The 18,783-nt window shown below is 41.0% G+C and overlaps 1 long non-coding RNA gene across 1 annotated transcript; it reads left to right on the top strand.

The window, feature by feature from the left end:
• The first annotated feature begins 7,997 nt into the window (after positions 1-7,997).
• Positions 7,998-14,735, top strand: LOC137444295 (uncharacterized). Its single transcript, XR_010988115.1, has 3 exons — positions 7,998-8,090; positions 13,488-13,549; positions 14,635-14,735. It is a non-coding gene; the product is annotated as an uncharacterized lncRNA (long non-coding RNA).
• Positions 14,736-18,783: the final 4,048 nt, after the last annotated feature.

The raw sequence follows: 18,783 nt of genomic DNA, 5'->3' as shown, positions 1-18,783 counted from the left end.
CCAGCTCAAGAAGGAAAAAGAACTACTGGAGAGAGTCCAGAGCAGGTACACTAAGATGATTAGGGGACTGGAGTGCTCCATCTCTTTAGCTTGGAGAAGAGGAAAATGAGCAGGAGTATCTTATTAATGTTCACAAACATCTAAGGCATGAATGTCAGGAAGATGGGGCCAGGCTCTTCTCAGAGGTAATGGGCATAAACTTGAACATAGGAAGTGCCATCTAAACATGGAAAGGAGCAGCTTTACTTTGAGGGTAGCAGATCACTGGAATAGGGTGCCTAGAGAGGTCACGGAATCTCTGTCTCTGGGGACTTTCAAGGCCCTCCTGGACATGTTCCTTTTTTCTGATCTGCTTTATGTGATCCTGATTTGGTGGGGGGGCAGGACTTGATGATCTTCAGAGGTCCCTTCCAGCCCCTGACATTCTGTGATTCTGTGATCAAGAAGAAAACTTTCCTGGCAAAATATTGACTTTATCTAGCTGGACCTGTTTAGTCTACTGTGAAGGTTAGGTCACCTCCCAAGAAGCTTGTGACATTTCATGGGAACAGATGAGGATGGATTTGAGCTCCTTCCATGCAGCTCATTCAGCTTCATGGGGGATCCTGTCAGCTGCCTGATTTCAGTGATTTCACTGATGCCTATAAACACCACATCAGGGCCATGATGTGAGGATTATCAGTTGTAATTTCGTCTTCTAACCATAGTAACAAAATTACTTTATTTAACATCACTGTAACTCCTTTTTTTTTTTAAACAAATATATTGCACCCAATTCTGACTATAGACAGTGAAGCCAAGGGGATTTTGTGTCTGTATCAGAGACTGGAGTTAGATCTACTGTGTTAAAGTAAACTGATAGCTTCAATTATTAAATGCAAGTTCTTGGTCAAACTTTACTAAACTAGGCCATGAAGGTTTCTGAGATCCTTTTTATTTTGGTTACCGAAGCCTGTTTCCAAAAGCCAGTGTCTGAATTCTGTTACAGCAGGACTTTCCATCATTTTCCATTAAATAAAAAAAGTCTGGATTGGGCAGTATTACCATCACACTCAGACTTCTGCCAAAGCCTCCGCTTGGACTGCACAGCTGCCTTTATGACATTTCAAAAGCAAGTTCTTCCCTGGTATATCTGAAATCTCTCCCTTTTCAAGAGAAGCTCATATTTCTCTTGGAAAACTAGCAAGAGAACCTTTAAATGTGAAACACTAGTATCTAGGAACACCTTAAAAAAAAATTGCTTGCATCCTTAAATGAGGCTTAGTGGAATATAAGACTACAAAGTAAAACATCAAAACTACCACCTCCTCTGCCAGCAGCCCATCTCAAATCACAATGCCACCTTCTGTAAGCTGAGAGCTCCTGAACTGGACATCTGAACAGGATGGCAGAGGATGGTGAGAAGAAATCTGGCAAGGTGGGCATCCTCTGGACTTCTCTTGCTTGCAGTGACAATGTCCAACACAAAATGCCATCACCACTGAAAATATTTTAAAACATAGTGCCTGGCAGAGTAGGTGCTCATGATCTGTTCTTCCCCTGTGCCAGAGCACAGAGCAAGATATGCAAAGTTCTTGGTCAGATCTGGCCTTCAGCCAGAGGGTATTCACAGGCAGTTCTCCCACCCTGAGATCAGTATTTTGGCCCTTGTTCTGCTGGCCAGGCTGTAAGATGGTTCCTCCCATCCCACAGGTCTGGGCCATGGAGCTACAAAGTGGAGATGATGTGAGGAGGCACAGGGCTGTGACAAGACCTGCATCTGCATTCTGTTCTAGCACCAGTCTTCCTCCCATAGGAGGCTTGTGCTGAAGGTCTAGTCATCTCCAACTACAGCCAGCACCAAAATTATGAAAATTAAACCAGACATCCACAAAGTTAAGAGGCAGCAAAGGTGGTTACAACCAGTTTTGAAACCTCACTGGGAGATTTATCTTGGATAATTAGTTGGTAGTCTAAGAGAAAGTTGTGGGATGAAGGAAATGAATAACTTATGCATAAAAACAACAATTAGAATCACCAATCTCTGTTTTCTTTTTTGTTTCACAAAGAGGCTCTAGACAAATATATGTTTTGCAAGCATCCTATCATAAATATTAGAGGAGCCCCACAGACTGAAACGTTACCACTGAAGTAGATAGTTCTGATCAGTCTGAATTTCAGCTGTATGACATCTTATCTAAGGGAAATCCCAGATGCTTTCACAATTGATGGTGTCTCCTTTGCTATTCATCTCTTGCTGTGAGAAAAATGCCATTTCCATCTTCTGTCACATTCACCAATGTCATTTCTTGTGGTCAGCATCTCCCTAACAGTGGCAGATGTACCTATCTTTCACACCATTAGCTGCCTACCTTTCTAAATGCAAGTGGCAGAATTTCACCTGAACTGCCAGTGTCCTGTGACTGTGAGTAAAAGCAAAGCAGCAAATAACTATCTGTGCTTGCTGTTTCTACTTACCAACTTACTGTTCACAGTGTAAGCAAAACCAGCCATGTACTCTCTGCTGTGCTTTTCCAGGAAAAAAACAAACACTGCAATTCCAAATTTCCAAGAGAACTAAAAAGAAAGTTCAGTTTCACCAGGAAGAACCCTGATTGCAATGGAATGATTTTTGTTTCTTCCCAGCTAAATAGAAAGCATATTTTAAAGCTGATGGATTGGTTTCAGCTGGTATTTTGTTGATAACTTGTAGATCCCAGCTTGATTGCTCTGTAAAATTTTGAAATATGTTTTCTTAGTGCCAACATGGTCTGACAAAAACCAAAAGAGGTTATATATCTTAAGCACCTCAGGCTATAAAAATAAGAAAATAGTTAAAATTACTCATTTTTATGCATAAAACATAAGTGCCAATAAATCATACTGTTGTCCTCCTCATCCACCCTACCAAAAACGTTATCATTCCTGCTGCTAGCAATAGCTGTTTGGTCCAACAGCTTCCATCTGAAGCAACTACTTTATCCAGTTCCTGGGCTGAGTGGTTTAGGCCTCTTCCCTGGATTAGGATTTGTCCTTTTTTAATTTGCAATACAACAGAAACGGAGTGAGGGTGCTAACAGTGTCCATTGGGAAGTACCCACCCAGAGCTGAGCTGCTGCCATTGTGCTCAGCCTTTCTGGATGCAAGCACTCCGCTGCAGGTGAAGGCTCCACAGCAGGCTAATGGTGTTATGTCTCTTTGCACCTGAGTTTGTCAGCAGTGAAACAGACCTAGCAGCATTACTTCTCTCCTTGATTTCTTCATAAACTCTGCGAGTTGTTAATGGCCAGTTACCATATATCTTTAAATAGACATATGTTAGCGTGCTGTGCTGAGGCCCCTCAGAACCTCCTTACGCTGAAGCGGTGTGCAGTTGATCGCTCAAAGAGGAAAATGGCTTTAGTAAGTGAAGTTCAGGGTTGTTTTGTACTAGTGAAATGCCATGTTTCTTGCTCATAGTTTGCTATAAAAATTTAAATTTCCAGAAAAATTCCAACATTTTTTTCCCCTTGGTGGATATTTAGCATCAACATCACAGAGTTTGGTTTGTAATAGGAAAGAAGAATATATTTGTATAGCACACATAGAATTATAGAATCATAGAATGCTTTTAGCTGGAAGGGGTCTTTAAAATTCATCTAGTCCAACTCCCCTGAAGTGATCAGGGACACCTTTAACTAGATCAGGATGCTCAGAGCCCTGTCCAACCTGATCTTGAATGGTTTCCAAGGATGGGGCTTCTACGACCCCTCTGGGCATCATGGCCCTGTGTCTGACTGCCTTCATTGTAAGAAAATTCTTTCTTATATCTGCTCTAAATCTCCTTTTTTAAAAAAATAAACCCATTACTCCTTATCTTGTCACAACAGGCCTTGCTAAGATGTTTATCCACATCTTTCTTATAAGCCAGTTTAATCATTGAAAAGCTGCAATAAGGTCTCCTTGGAGCCTTATTTTCTCCAGGCTGAACAATCCCAACTCCCTCAGTCTTTGTTCACAAAAGAGGCATTCCAGACCTTCAATAATTTTTGTGGCCTTCCTCTGGATCTCTTCCAACACGTTTGTGTCTTTCCTGTGGTGAAGGCTTCAGAGCTGGATGCAGTACTCCAGGTGGAGTTTCTATCTTATTAGTTATTATTGCATTAATTGAAATGCGCACTAATAACAGATCTGTTAAGGCAGGTGGAGTATTTTCTTCAATTTAGCAATTGAATTGTTTATTTGCCTCTTTCCCCCTCCCCTTCCCCATCGTTCCCCTTGTGATACTAAGAAGATCAGTCTTATAATGCCCTTAATGCAACCTTAAATCATGCCTTCATTTTCGATCAAGGCTTCTGAATGAAGTGCTTGGCCTTTCAAGAGTGTGAGAGACCCAGCAAACTGTTTTGGGATTTGTGAATACTTAGGATCTTTGAAAAATTACTCATTTTAAATGAGGATTTAAAAACCTAGCTTAAGGTAATTTTCCTTTCTTGTTTTTTTTTCCTGGTTTTTTTTTTCTTCTTTTGGTTGTTGTTGTTCTCAGCCTTTCAGTGTGCAGAACACATGTCCTAAAGATTATTTTTTTATTAATATTACTCAGTCCTTGCAACATTTCACTGTCAGGCTACAAAGAAACCTGCGAGGGGTTCCTGTGTGAGCCATATGTAAACTTGGCTAGTTAGGAAATATTCACACCTTCAGGGTACAGCGTGTGTTGTTAAAAGATCTCTATTAAAATCTACAGTTTATTAAACTGACAAATGGTAGGAAACTTTCAGGCCTCAAAAGCTATGATTTCATTTCAAAGGAGCCCCACCAAAATCTCACATTTCTTAGTGTGCCAGTAATGAAAAAATTGTATGTGTCATTGCAGGTAGTGTCATAGAATTGTCAGGGTTGGAAGGGACCTCAAGGATCATCTAGTTCCAATCCCCTTGCCATGGGCAGGGACATTTCATGCTAGATCAGGTTGTCCAGAGCCACATCCATCCTGGCTTTAAAAACCTCCAGGGATGAGGCTTCCACCACCTGCCTGGGTAACCTGTTTCAGTACCTCACCACCCTCATGGTGAAGAACTTCTTCCTAACATCCAATCTGAATCTACCCATTTCTAGGTTGTTTTGTTTTGTTTTGTTTTGTTTTTTTCCATTTCCTCTAGTCCTGTCATTACCTGAGACCCTAAAAAGTCCCTCATCAGCTTTCTTGTAGGTTCCCTTCACATACTGGAAGGCTACAATTAGGTCTCCTCAGAGCCTTCTCTTCTCCAGACTGAACAACCTCAACTCCCTCAGTCTGTCCTCATAGGAGAGGTGCTCCAACCCTCTAATCATCCTCATGGCTCTTCTCTAGACATGCTCCAGCATGTCCAGATCCTTCCTGTAATAGGTGGTCTAGAATTGGGGGCAGTTACCTCAGGTTAGGACACCAATTGATGTGTTTTCTGTGTTTAAATCAGAGCCTTCAAGGCCTGCAAAAATAAAAGGAGAATTTGAAATGTTCCACTTCTAAATGTTAAAGATTAACCTTCATTCATGAGTTTCAGATGCTATATCCTTTCATGGATTGTAGACAATGAAACATTTAGATGTTGAGTTGCTGGAAGGTGTCCAGAGAAGGGCAACAAAGCTGCTGAGGAGTTTGGAGCACAAGCCCTATGAGGAGAGGCTGAGGGAGCTGGGGGTGCTTAGCCTGGAGAAGAGGAGGCTCAGGGGAGACCTCATTGCTGTCTACAACTACCTGAAGGGAGGTTGTAGCCAGGTGGCAGTTGATCTCCTCTCCCAGGCAGCCAGCACCAGAAGAAGAGGACTCTCAGGCTGCACCAGGGGAAGTTTAGGCTGGATGTTGGGAAGAAGTTCTTAATAGAAAGAGTGATTTGCCATTGCCCAGGGAGGTGGTGGGGTCACCATCACTGGAGGTGTTTTGGAAGAGACTGGATGAGGCACTTAGTGCCATGGTTTAGTTGATTAGATAGTATTGGATGATAGGTTAGACTAGATGGTCTCAAAGGTCTTTTCCAACCTGGTTAATTCTGTTCTATTCTATTCTATTCTATTCTAAAAGAAACACATATTGCTCCTTCCTTGCCCCTGCAATAGTGACACTTTACACAGTGCATTTATCTATTTCTTAGATGTTTAAAATAGTGTCTAAGTGGTGAATATTACTAGCCACATGTCTTAGTGCTGCTTGTACAGATGCAATTTTATTGCTTAGGTGATTCCACTCCTGTTTTAATTCATTGAAAACTCCTGTACCACCCTGGCTGGTCTGTTTTAGGGCTCCCATTCTGTAGTGCATTAGCCAAGAATGTGAAGCTCATGCTCTTTTCTCCTCCTTCTCTCACAAAGTCAGCATCAAGTGCTTTTACTAGTGTTGTGGTCTGGTGGGGAGGAGAGAGGAAGTGCAAGGCAGGCAGGTTGGAGCCAGACATTTTTGCATGTGGTGGTGCAAGAAGTGAGGTGAGTAGAGTCTCATTTGCAGGAGTACTTTCCATTAACTTGAGTTAATCCCTAGGCAGTTTTTTACTCATTGGCAGGAAAGATAAGAGTGTATAAAAGTGGAAGGTTCAACTCTGGAAGGTCAAAGAGTTGTTCTGATAGGCTGTGAGCTTGGCTTGAGCTAGAAACAGCAAGATATTTTAGATTCACTGCAGCAGGGCTTTTGCATTGTGCTACAGAACAATTCAGACTGTGTGTAAATTCTGTCTGTTGAGGAGGACAGAGATTAAGCATCACGTATTTGAATACAATTTGAAGTTGTTTGTTGGAGACTAATGTGAAAAAGAAAATTATTGAGAAATGTCAAGATGAAACATTTTAGCCAAAGAAAATTATTCAATACTTGTGAAAATATCTCCCCATGTTTTAGCCAGACTACGTGGGCAGCATGCCCCAAACTTATGAAATAACTTTGTCACCCAAATGCCTCAGAATTTTTTTGGTTGTTGATCTCTTTCTTGCAAAAATATAATTGCCCCACTCATTTTCTCTTCAGAAAGAAATAAACCTTTCCACAGATCCAAAAGATCTGAATGATGCCAAGCTATAAATACCACTGTGACAAGCAGAGTGAAAGAGTTAGACTAGAACAGGTATTTCAAAAGTATGTAAGTGAGAGAGCATGGAGGGGCACCTCTTTATGAAACATCCTCCCAACCCAATCTATGAAGCATCATTGACATGAAAATGTATAGATTTGTCAGATCAAAGAGAAATGAAATGAAAATATCACCCCAGTGAATTTCAGGGGGTTACTTAGTGTGTCCACAATATGAGAGCTAATATGTTGCCTGACAAACTTCTTAAAGAGCTAGGTGTTGCCACTTGGAAAGTACACTTAGCTTCACTTGTTTACATTCTAAAGAGGAGGAGAAGTGGAATAAAGGGCTTACATTTAATCTTTTTCATCAAGGAAAAAGCTGAGTGTTTTCAAGAAAATACTGCAGTTGAGGCCCTTCACACGACTAAGTGCTTCATTCCAGTGTTAAACATTCAGGAAATGAAGTAAAAAAACTAGGCATTGAATAGAGGAAATAAGAGGTTTGTTTAGTGTTGTAGATGGCTTTGGAATGATTTGTTTGCTCTGGGTTTCACAAAAAAGTCTTCAACTTATTCCTGTCCCTTTACTTGCAGTTGTGTATTTCCTCATGACTATGTATACCTCTAGTATCTATTCACAGACAGAGGTAGTCACAGACAGTCTCTAAGTATCTTACTCCTTGTAACTATTTGATCCTGTAATTGTCTATAAAAGCTTGGATCCAGTGTTGATGCTAGGAATATTTTATTGCTCACCAAGGAGCACTTGTGGCTATGTTTTGATAGCCAGGTTTGTGGTTCTGGAAAAGTTCAGGGATTCCAGGAGGCCATCAGTGCAATAACATTGTAGTATCATTTTAATGAAAAAGAGGAGAATATAAAGGCTCATGAAACAAGTGGAACTTCCATAGGTAATAACTATCAATAACAAAAGAACATACCTGGAATAAAACTTATATTGTAAAACACAGTGTCAGCTTTGATTTATTTTCTCCAGCTGAAGACAACAACTGAAGATACAGAACTCACATGAAGAAATGAAGCAACAAGCACCACGGGTTTTAACTCTACAACACCCACTAGTTTAGACTGTAAGTATCACATATGTTTCTTTCTTCTAGTGCTGCAGGGAGTCAACCTATTCTGAATGAGCAACAGAGCTGAACACAGTTGTATTCTGTAATGAGAGACAGAGGTTTAAAAACAGCATATATCTGTTCATTTTCTCACCATACATGTCAAGCTGAATTGCCAGGTCAGGACTTCTGGAAAAAATGGAGTCACACTTTCACTGCATTTGACAAATACTGGAACATGCTTTTAAAATCTGGCTTCTTTAACATTTCAGCATATCATGTACCAGAATAACCAACTTTATTCAGAATATTATGATAAATCTTTTTATGAACTTACAAAATTCTTAATCTGGAGTATCTGGACATTGATAATTAATATACATTGTTGTAGGATTAAATGTTAATGAAAACACAGGAACCAATCTCTGGGGAAGGGAAAGGAATTCAAACTCTCTGCGGGTTTTTTTAGGTATATATTTGGACTGTCAAAGAGTTCCCCCTTTAGACTTATACTGCTTTGCTGAATGTTCCCTACTTGGCTGTAGTCAGTATGACTTACACTTCTGTTATAGTCTTGCATTTAATGATCTTTAAATTGCCTTGAAACCACAGTGGTAAATCCTTCATTCACACCCAATTTATGCATTCTGTGCTTTATCCTACTTTGTACACTGCTTTCATCAGTATGATACTTGAGTGATCTATCTAATGGCCATCATGAGTACCTATTCTCTTAAAGAGAAGATATATGTGTAGCACAGTGATTATTTTGTTTTAATTATAGATGCTGGGTGCCATTTATCATGAGAAGAGGTATATTTTTCTCATGTGTATGACAAAACCAGTTACTCCTCTGATGGAAGTGGTTTCTGATGGCTCCTCATTCTCACCAAACTTTAATAGCCATGAAGTGGACCTTGAAAATTAATGGGGGCTAATGCCATGGGCAGCTCTGCACAGTCAGTTCCCATTCTATCAATATTTTAATCTTGTTGATGGTAAATTGACTTTAATCCAGTCACTGTGCCCTACTGAGCCTGAGAGAGAGACAGGGATAGGTTGGTCAGGTTCAGCATCACAACTAGAGATGCACCATTCTTGACACTTAAAATGTATCTGTTATAACACTTTTTTCCACTGATCTGTTTAAGCTAATGATCTATGACTAGGCAAAATCAGGCACTACCAGGATGTTACATTATGCATTACAGCTTTCAACATATGAAAGACACGGACCTGATGAAGCAGGTCCAGAGGGGGGACCACCTCTCCTACGAAAACAGCCTGAAAGAGTCAGAGTTGTGCTTGGAGAAGAGAAGGCTCTGGGGAGACCATATAGTGGCCTTCCAGTAACTGAAGGGGGCTTACAAGAAAGCTGTGAAGGGACTGTTTACAAAGGCTTGTAGCAATATGACAAGGGACAATGGTTTTAAACTAGAGAAGGGTAGGTTTAGATTGGACTTTAGGAAGAAATTCATTACTATCAGGGTGGTGGAACACTGGAACAGGTTGTCCAGGGAAGTAGCAGAGCTTCCATCTCTGGAGACATTCAAGGTAAGGTTTGATGAGGCTGTAAGCAACCTGATCTAGTTGAGTGGTTGCAGAAGGGTTGGACTGCATGACTTCCAGAGGTCCCATCCAACCCAATGCATTCTATGATTCTATGTAATATCTCTTGCTAATTGTTGAGAAACAAGCAGTGTCTATGATTATTTATCAGGCAAATGGAAGCTAAAGCACTCAGGTTGTTCTGTGATCATTACTACAGTAGCCATAAAATTCAGACTGTGAATCTCAGACTAGTGATCATACAAAGGTAGATTAACGTTTCCAGCGAATACAGACTTTTTTCTCAAAAATTATACACCTGTCTGCTCCAAATCAATTTGAAAATTTATATTCACTTTTTTCAAGCACTACAGGCCCAAACACTCCATGCAGTAAGAACTGATGTCCGGTTCTCCACCTCACTGGCAAACATCCATTTTAGTGCTATTCTCTGACTAACAAGAACTGAAGAAAAAAACTACATATGTGTGTGATCGTTTGAGGCTGTCCCCTTAAGGAAGGGAATATTGTAGTCGGATGTTTGTAAATGAAAAGACGGATCTAAACTAATTTCATTGGTAGATTGGGAGGAAGCACCTTCTGAACTGGGAGTGCAGCAGGGTATCCTGGGCATTCCTGCACTTTTCTGGTCAGTCTGTCTTCCCCCTCCTTCGGTGGCAGCAGCTCGCTGTTTCTGGGCTTTCGGCCAAGGCTTGACCTTGAAACTGATAAGCTGCAAGGCCTGTATTAACCGCTTTCCAATTAACACATAACTGCTTGTAACTTTTTTCTCTTTTCTATCTTTCTAACCCTCTCTGGGGAAAGGGGGAGAGAAGGGGAGCAGAGGTGGGGAACCCCCTCAGCAGAGGGGGGGAACTCTCATTTCTGTGCTACTTTATTGTATATTTTTGTATATATTGTAAATATTGTAAATCCTGTATATTCCCCTGCATATCCTATGTTGCTTTGTAAATATACAGCATCCACTGCTTTGCCAATTCAGCTGTGAGTTTTTTTTCCCTTCTCAACTTTCTTTCCCTTTACTTTACAGGAGGGAGGGAGGAGGCTTTTTGGCCTTACCCTTCCAACCCTATGACAATGTGTTCTTTACTGATCCAAGATTTTGGTTGTATTACTCTTCTCTCTCTGACATTGCCTAGGATGAACCTCAGCATGATGCTGCACTGGATTGTGTGCAACTCACAGCCAGCTTTACAGCCCGATCATAAAGGGAGGTTCAAGTGCTGACTCTTTGTGGGAGGACAGCTCTCTGGGTATTGAGATGGAAAGTATCAACTTACATTTTTTACATCAGTGCAAGTTTTGGCACTTTTCATGCAGCACTTTAGCAAACATAGCATACTTGAACCAGTTATGAAGACTGAAAGGAATGTGTCTCCTTCCACAGCAGGCTCAAAAGCTGCTGGATAAACTCTCTGTTTTTCCCTCTGCAGGCATATGAATCTTTTATGTTTCAGAGAATCTGTCCCCCAGGTTTTGTCCTCATTCTAGTCTTTCTAATACAGTTGTGTGAATCAAAGGAAGGAGCCAGCTGAGCATAAGGACAAACAGGAAAAAAAATGCTTGCATATTTTTTTTTTCCCTAGTTGAAAGTTTTCACAGTTTATGCAAAAATCTCTGATTGCATGCGTTAAAAGTGTCCAGCTTTGTGAAGATATTTGTTCTTCTTGCAACTGAGCAGCTGCTGCAGAAAGATCTATGTCCAGCCTCTCAGAATGTCTGACAGAGCAGGGGAAACACTCCATGGAGTCACTGGCACCTGAGAATTAAACATCTGCTCTTGCAAAACAGCCAAAGCACTTTTGTCCACAGCACTTTGTGACTCTGCCACCACCTTCTCAGCTTTGCATTCCCTCCCACAGTATGTACTTAAGTAGATTTTAAAGAACTGGAGGATCTTAAATCTTGCTGCTCAACCCCACCAAGGGCAACTAGAAAAGTGCTTTCAAAATCCCCACCTAGGTCATTTCACCCTTAGGGGGTTAACAAATAGTTGAAAGGAAACTGAGAGAATAAATACAGGTGTTTTTGCAGGATTAAGCCTGTGGGTGGACAGTGGAAGGACTGATGGATTTAGGAGAAAGGAATAGTCTAACTATTATTGATTCTTGAGACTGGAGAAAAAGTGAATTACCGAGGAGCTGTCACATGCGTTTCCAAGGCACTTCTGGATTGGTAACAGTTTCCACTCCCTGCTTGCTCCGGTGAAAGCAACGGCAGTCAAGCAGCTGCTCCAGGCCCCAGGAGGAGGTTGTACAACAGGACTGATATATTCACTCTTCCCCACTCTTCTGTTCTAATTTTCTTTTCAACAAATGTATGTAGGGATTCTGAATGTAAGGTATTTTTCAATATAGCATCCATTTCACAAGCTTTAGGGAAATCTCAAAATATACCTACAGATCTTTCATCCATTTCACTACACTCTGTAATGTGTTGCATTACACTACGCTCAGCTATTCAGTATGGTATTTTGGCATTCCATCTACTGGTTCCTCTTTAAAGTAAAACACATCACTGCTTGGTGGATTTTAATACAACATCATTTTTTTATGCACAGAAAGCTTAATAGCATGGTATAGATATTTCTTTTCCTGACATGTCTTTTGTGTCTCTTGTTTCTGTCCCACGGACTTTGGGTCATCAAGTAAAATTCAGCCAAAAAGCGGGTTCACTGCTTCAGGACTTGAATGTTCCACTTTAATGGTCTGAACACTAAAATCAATACATTCTTACTTTCAAAAGTGATATTTTAGAAGTAAATTTATAACAATACTTACTAAGATTATAAACACAACTTTTAAAATTTAGGGTTTAATGTGGATATTTTGTTAGAGGAGAGTTAAAACAGTTTCTTTGAATGCAAAAGAAAACCACAGCATGTCATATGTCCATAAACACCAGGTTTTTTAGGTTTTCATTCCATTTTGTTACTTTATCCTCCTTTTTCTTTAAAGACAAATCTTATGTTATTCTCAAAGCTACAGCTAATTGAAGTCCTGTCACAGTGATCAGCTGTGACACCAAATGCACAGCTTTCCTTTTTCTTCATCTATTGTTCTCTGCCTGAAATATTGACTCCTTGAAACCATTACTGGAAATCTTGCTGGCACACATAACTGGATAGTATGAAACAGGTAAAATTATGCTTTCTTCTACCACCTCATCTAGCCATGATTGTGTCCTTCATTTCCCATAGTAGTCAGCAGTGTTGACACACTACCTTCTGATCCCAATGACTTGACAACTGGTCTGGATTTCTTTTGGTCTATACACACTTTGCTGCAGTTTGAACAATTCCTATTCCTCTTGTTCTCTGTCAAGAAAGTAATTTCACAGTGGTGCCAGCTTTGGAAAAGTGAAGAATAGGCAGGGCCAGGCGAAAGGAGTCAGAGCAGCATCCCTCCACCGAAAGGATCAAAGGAGGGGCATCTCAAGGTGTCCCCTCTTACTTCCCACTAATGCTGTGAGGGGGAATATTCCCATCTCATTTTCCTGCTGTTTCTGCCTCTTTCTCCTCATCCCATCTTCCAGAAGCCTCCCCCTGGCAGATGCATCTCAGGCTGTCTTGTTTCCAGGTGAGGGGACAAGGCTGGACTCGGCAGCATTGCAGTGGCAAAGGGCTAAGCTGAACATTCTGCTTCGGTTGTAGAGCCCCTCCCTGCAGCTTTCCCCTCTTATCTCTTCTCATGTTTGTTAGCTATTGCCACACTGTTTTGGCCCTTTTGATTTGTCCATCTTTCTTGATTTCTGAGTGCTAGCTATTGTGTTTGTGAATTATAGATGACTGGCTACATACTACGTATCCCTTGATTATTTCATCTCCTATTGTTATTCCCACAGGGTCCTGTGTTTTGAATCATACATTCAAGTGAAAATCTGGAGGAAGTCTGTTACAGTGTAAGGTCTGTGGTAATTTATAGCAGAATATAATCACTTCTGTATTTGTGGTTCTTGGCTATACCATAATAATCTATTAAATGCACTAGAAAACTGAGTAATCCATTTGGCTATCTCATATCTGTTTCACTACTCTAAGCCCATATGTTTTTGTTTTCCCCAGGTTACATGTGTGTTGGTTTGTTTGTTTAGCACTATTTCTTGAGGACTGCCATACTCATTCTTTTCCCAACACTGAAAGCCATTCAGTGTCCTCCACCCCACATAGTTGTATCCACTCTTAGCTATAGTAATGCTCCTTTCTTTATGTACCTGCACCTTGCAGGGGACACAGGAAAGCTCAGCCCATCTGGGAAAGTCCATGTGAGCCTGCAGCCCTGGTGTGGAATTTACAGACACAAGATCTGGTGTCTCGCTCAAGTGTTAGTCTCTCTATGGTGCAGTGCTCCTATGTCCTCACTTCTCAGGAGCGGAGTTGATACAGGACAAGGCTGGGAGCTGGTTTGGGATACCCAGTAGAAATTCTCACTTTGTTATTCAGATGCCTCCCTACCTCATCTGTGAGTCAAATGGAAATACTTCCCTGGACTGCACTCTGAAAAGAAGTGTTAGAATGGGAAATAATGGGAAAATGCTGTTGGGCTGTGATATTATTGTTGTTGTTATTATTATTATTATTATTATTATTATTATTATTATTATCATTATCATTATCATTATCATTATCATTATCATTATTATTTTCTTGAGGATTTACTATGTCTTTGAGGCAATCTTTATGGAACTCACTCAGAAATAGCAAAGTAATGCTTAAACTCATGGTGTCTCTTTGGTGCACAGCTGAGAGTCTAGAAGTGGAAGCTGATATTTATTTAGACAAAATAAGAAGTTGAATTCCCAGGTTGCTGTCAGGTCACTCATTTTGTAGCCAGGAGGCTATTCTACCAGCTCACTGTGGAAGTTTCCCCTTAAAAGGGTAACTGTAACATTTCAAAGCATGTCCTACATTGGAAAGTTTACTGGAATGAGGATCTACTTTACATAGGAATGTGATTTTTTTAAACTTTTTTTCTTTTCTTTTTTTAACAAGTATTTGGACCAGTAGACTGAGTATGTGCACAGAATGGGGAGTCAGCAAAAGCAGAATCAAGAAAAAAGGCAACAACCAGTAGGTGGAATCATATCACTAAAACATGCCAATATTGAGAATTAATTTCTCTCCTTCAAAGAATAAAGCATGCACTGGGAAATACTTCTAGTGTTTAATCCTCATCCATTGAATGACACTGTTGTTGGTCTCAAAGGCTACTTTTGCGGCAGAAGTTTCCTAGATTTCACCTCATAAGTTTTCCTGTTGAACCATTCAGTGCTGACAAATAGAATAAACTCTCTTTCTAGAAAAGAAAACATATTCTCCAAGGTTATGTAAAAGCAATAAATTGAGAACCTTACAATGTCATGTGTTGTTGTCATGGGTTAGGAACTTGCTGGAGGGCCAAGCCCAGAGAGTGGTGGTGTATGGTGCCACGTCCAGCTGGAGGCCAGTCACCAGTGGCGCCCCCCAAGGATCAGTGCTGGGCCCCATCCTGTTCAATATATTTATCAATGATCTGGATGAGGGGATTGAGTCCATCATCAGTAAATTTGCAGATGACACCAAGCTGGGGGCAGGTCTTGACCTGTTAGATGGTAGGAGAGCTCTCCAGAGGGACCTTGACAGGTTGGACAGATGGGCAGAGTCCAACGGCATGAGATTTAACACATCTAAATGCTGGGTTCTGCACATTGGCCACAACAACCCCATGAAGTGCTACAGGCTGGGGTCAGAGTGGCTGGAGAGTGGCCAGGCAGAAAAGGACCTGGGGGTACTGGTTGACAGTAGGCTGAACATGAGCCAGCAGTATGCCCAGGTAGCCAAGAAGGCCAATAGCATCCTGGCCTGGATCAGGAAGAGTTTGGCCAGCAGGAGCAGGGAAGTCATTCTGTCCCTGTACTCAGCACTGGTTAGGCCACATCTTGAGTCCTGTGTCCAGTTCTGGGCCCCTCAGTTTAGGAAGGATGTTGACTTGCTGGAAGGCATCCAGAGAAGGGCAACAAAGCTGGTTAGGGGTTTGGAGCACAAGCCCTATGAGAAGCGGCTGAGGGAGATGGAGTTGCTTAGCCTGGAGAAGAGGAGGCTCAGAGGAGACTTTATTGCTGTCTACAGCTACCTGAAGGGAAGTTGTAGACAGGTGGATGTTGGTCTCATCTCCCAGGCAATCAGCACCAGAACAAGAGGACACAGTCTCAAGCTGCACCAGGGGAAGTTCAGGCTCAAGGCGAGGACAAAGTTCTTCACAGAGGGAGTTTTTAGCCATTGGAATGTGCTGCCCAGGGAGGTGGTGGAGTCACCATCTCTGGAAGTGTTTAAAACAGAGACTGGATGAGGCACTTAGTGCCATGATTTAGTTGATTAGATGGTGCTGAATGATAGGTTGGACTCGATGGTCTCAAAGGCCTTTTCCAACCTGGTTAATTCTGTATTCTGGTTTGGTTTTGGTGGGTGTTTTTTGGGCTTGTTTTTGGTTTCTTGGTTGTTGGCTTTTTTTTCCAAAGGAGATCTTAACTGACAAGGTTGTGACCTTGGCTGTTCTCTGACTCTTCAGCTAAGGAATTACTTCTGAAATTTGATGGTGTTACAGGCTTCCTGTTATTTATATTGCTTACTTAAAGTGAGCCATTATTGTCAAGATTTCTACTTGTAAAGTTTAGTGGCATTTAAAATATGACTGCTTGCAAAAGCTCTGCAAGTTCCTTGGGAGGACAGTAAGTTTATAAAGGCGTGGTGGATAGAGCTTAGGTCAGATAGGTTATTCAAGCTTCTCAAAGAAGGGGAGAATACTTTGTGGGGAAAATCGTTACCCACAGAATGCAATGACAAAACAGCATGCTCCTCCAAGGTAGTATTGGACATTTCACTGAATCCTAAACATTTTGGCTTCCATTCACAAGGACCTTTAAGCAGCTGAGTGATCCAACTGCATTCAAGCACCTAGTAGAACAAGAGCTTTCTTAGTGTTACATTAAGTTTTGTAAATCCAGAATGTAAAACTACATGCCACTCAGTAGTCATAGCACAACAGAGGCTTTGTATAGTTTTGTTTTGGGTTGTTTGGGAGGTTTTGTTTGTTTGGGGGGTTTTTGTCAATTCCTCCAGATTTAGAAGGCAAGATTTTATCATACCTTGGTTAGATGAGTTTGCTAAGCAATTCTAGACAGTGACACCTCCGTTTAACGTAAAGTCCAGAGAAACAAGTCACAGAATCACAGAATGCTACGTGTTGGAAGCGATCTTGAGAGACCATCTTGTCCGACCCCTGCTGCCAGTGCAAGATCAACTAGAGTAGGTCACACAGGAGCACATCCAGACAGGTTTTGAATGCCCCCAGAGAAGGAGACTCCACTACCCTTCTGGGCAGCCTGAATGAATGAATGTGTAGTGGGGCTTTTATTTAGGACAAGATAAGCAGAAGGGATTTCACAATGGCAAATTGGAAGACAAGAATGTGTGCCTGCTCATGCCATGTTTCTTTCTTTTCCAATCTTTAAAACTTGCTTTAGAAATCTTAGATTTGTAGTTCTGTCACAGTTTCTCCAAAGTGGGGGGAGGGTAAGCAAGGTAAGAACTTAATAGTATTTACCTTTGAAGACTAGGCAAATTCTGAAGAGTATGGTAGGAACTAGTTATTGCAAGCACTATTATTTAGTTTAATTGATCCCAGCTGGGCTTGGAAGAGATTCCAGCCAAAAAGCACGCAAATGCTTGCCAACAGCCTGTCATTTTTGATAGCTCACACTGCTATGAACTTGGCTAAGAGAGGTCAGTCACATAGCAAAAACTAAGCTCTCCTCTGCTGTATCCAGGCTAGCTTAAAAATGCAGATATGCTGCCAGCTGACTAGTAAGCCTTTCTTCTTTCAACCTTGTTTTAAGAGGCCCCTGGTTTCTTGGAAGTGGGGGAGTACAGCACTGCAAAGCAATGGGAAGATGTTCCACACATGGAGCAATGGGCAGCCACAGCTGCTCTAGGATCCTCTGGGCATCTGTTTTCATTAAAACTTCACTTGTGCATTTGACCTATCAGCTGGATTCAACACATGTCACTGGTAAAGGTACACAGTGTATATAACACCACTAATTAATCAACTCTACTTTAAAAATCTATCCTCTCAGAAATGCCTTCTTTTTAGAGTACCACCCCCTTAGGCTTCTGCTAACTCTGTTAAAGATTAGAAAAGTCTGTGCAATGTAATTTAGGATAAACAATCACAACAAATATCCCATATTTATTACAGAAACAGGCACATTAAATCTGAGAGATTTCATATTGCTTTCCGTCCCTGATAGCTGCCCAAGTAATTTAGGATAGAACAACAATTTTAAGGAAATATAAAATATCTAATTAAGGACAATTAATTTTCTAATCAGCTGTGTCTTTCCTTTTCAACTCACTTAGTAAGCATAATTATGTTGCTCGAAAGAGCTAAGCAGGCAACTCTTTCCTTATGGGGATTTATACAGCAGGTTTCCTCTGCCCACTTTCACTGTTGGACCATAAACACCACAGTGGAACTCTCTCAGCCTCTCCAGAGAAGAAGTTCCACTTTGCCTAAATAATTAAATATTCCTTGGATCAGGGGACTGGAACCTCTACAAAGTGCTTATTTTTTCCTTTATTTTTTCATTATTTATTTCCCTCCTACCCAGTGAATGTTTAAATACAAAGTGGAAAAGTCCAACAGGAGAGATGAAGTCAGGGAAGATCCTCTAGGTCAGGGGAGTTGGCTTTTGAACAACATTGTCTCACTGGAGTGAAAAAAAAATTATCCTTCCATAGCTGAAGTTCTGGTTTATTTAATCCAAAGCACTATCATTCTGCTTTTCAGAAGACTTTCAATGAGCACTCTTGTGCAGAAAATTAAAGGGCTGCTATGAACATAATCACTAAACTTACAAAATACATGTCACATGGGTTCATTGTTCCTATTGCTGATAATAATGGATTAAGAATGGGACAGACCACTGAGAATTTAGGAGGAGTGGATGGCAGGGTGGATTCTAAGTGCTGCATGCCCGAAATGGGGAGACAGCAAAAGCAGGAGCAACAAAAAGCCAACAAAGCATTATGATATTAAAGCACTGTTTATAAACTCTGTGATTCATTTAACAGATCAAGCTTCTGAAAAGATCTGCTTCACAT

This window comes from Melanerpes formicivorus, unplaced genomic scaffold (assembly GCF_026170545.1).
Source record: "Melanerpes formicivorus ecotype bairdi unplaced genomic scaffold, bMelFor1.0.p_v2 SCAF_11, whole genome shotgun sequence".
NCBI classification, from domain to species: Eukaryota; Metazoa; Chordata; class Aves; order Piciformes; family Picidae; genus Melanerpes; species Melanerpes formicivorus.
Note: the sequence above shows the minus strand (reverse complement) of the source record. Positions and strands in the feature narration are given on the sequence as shown.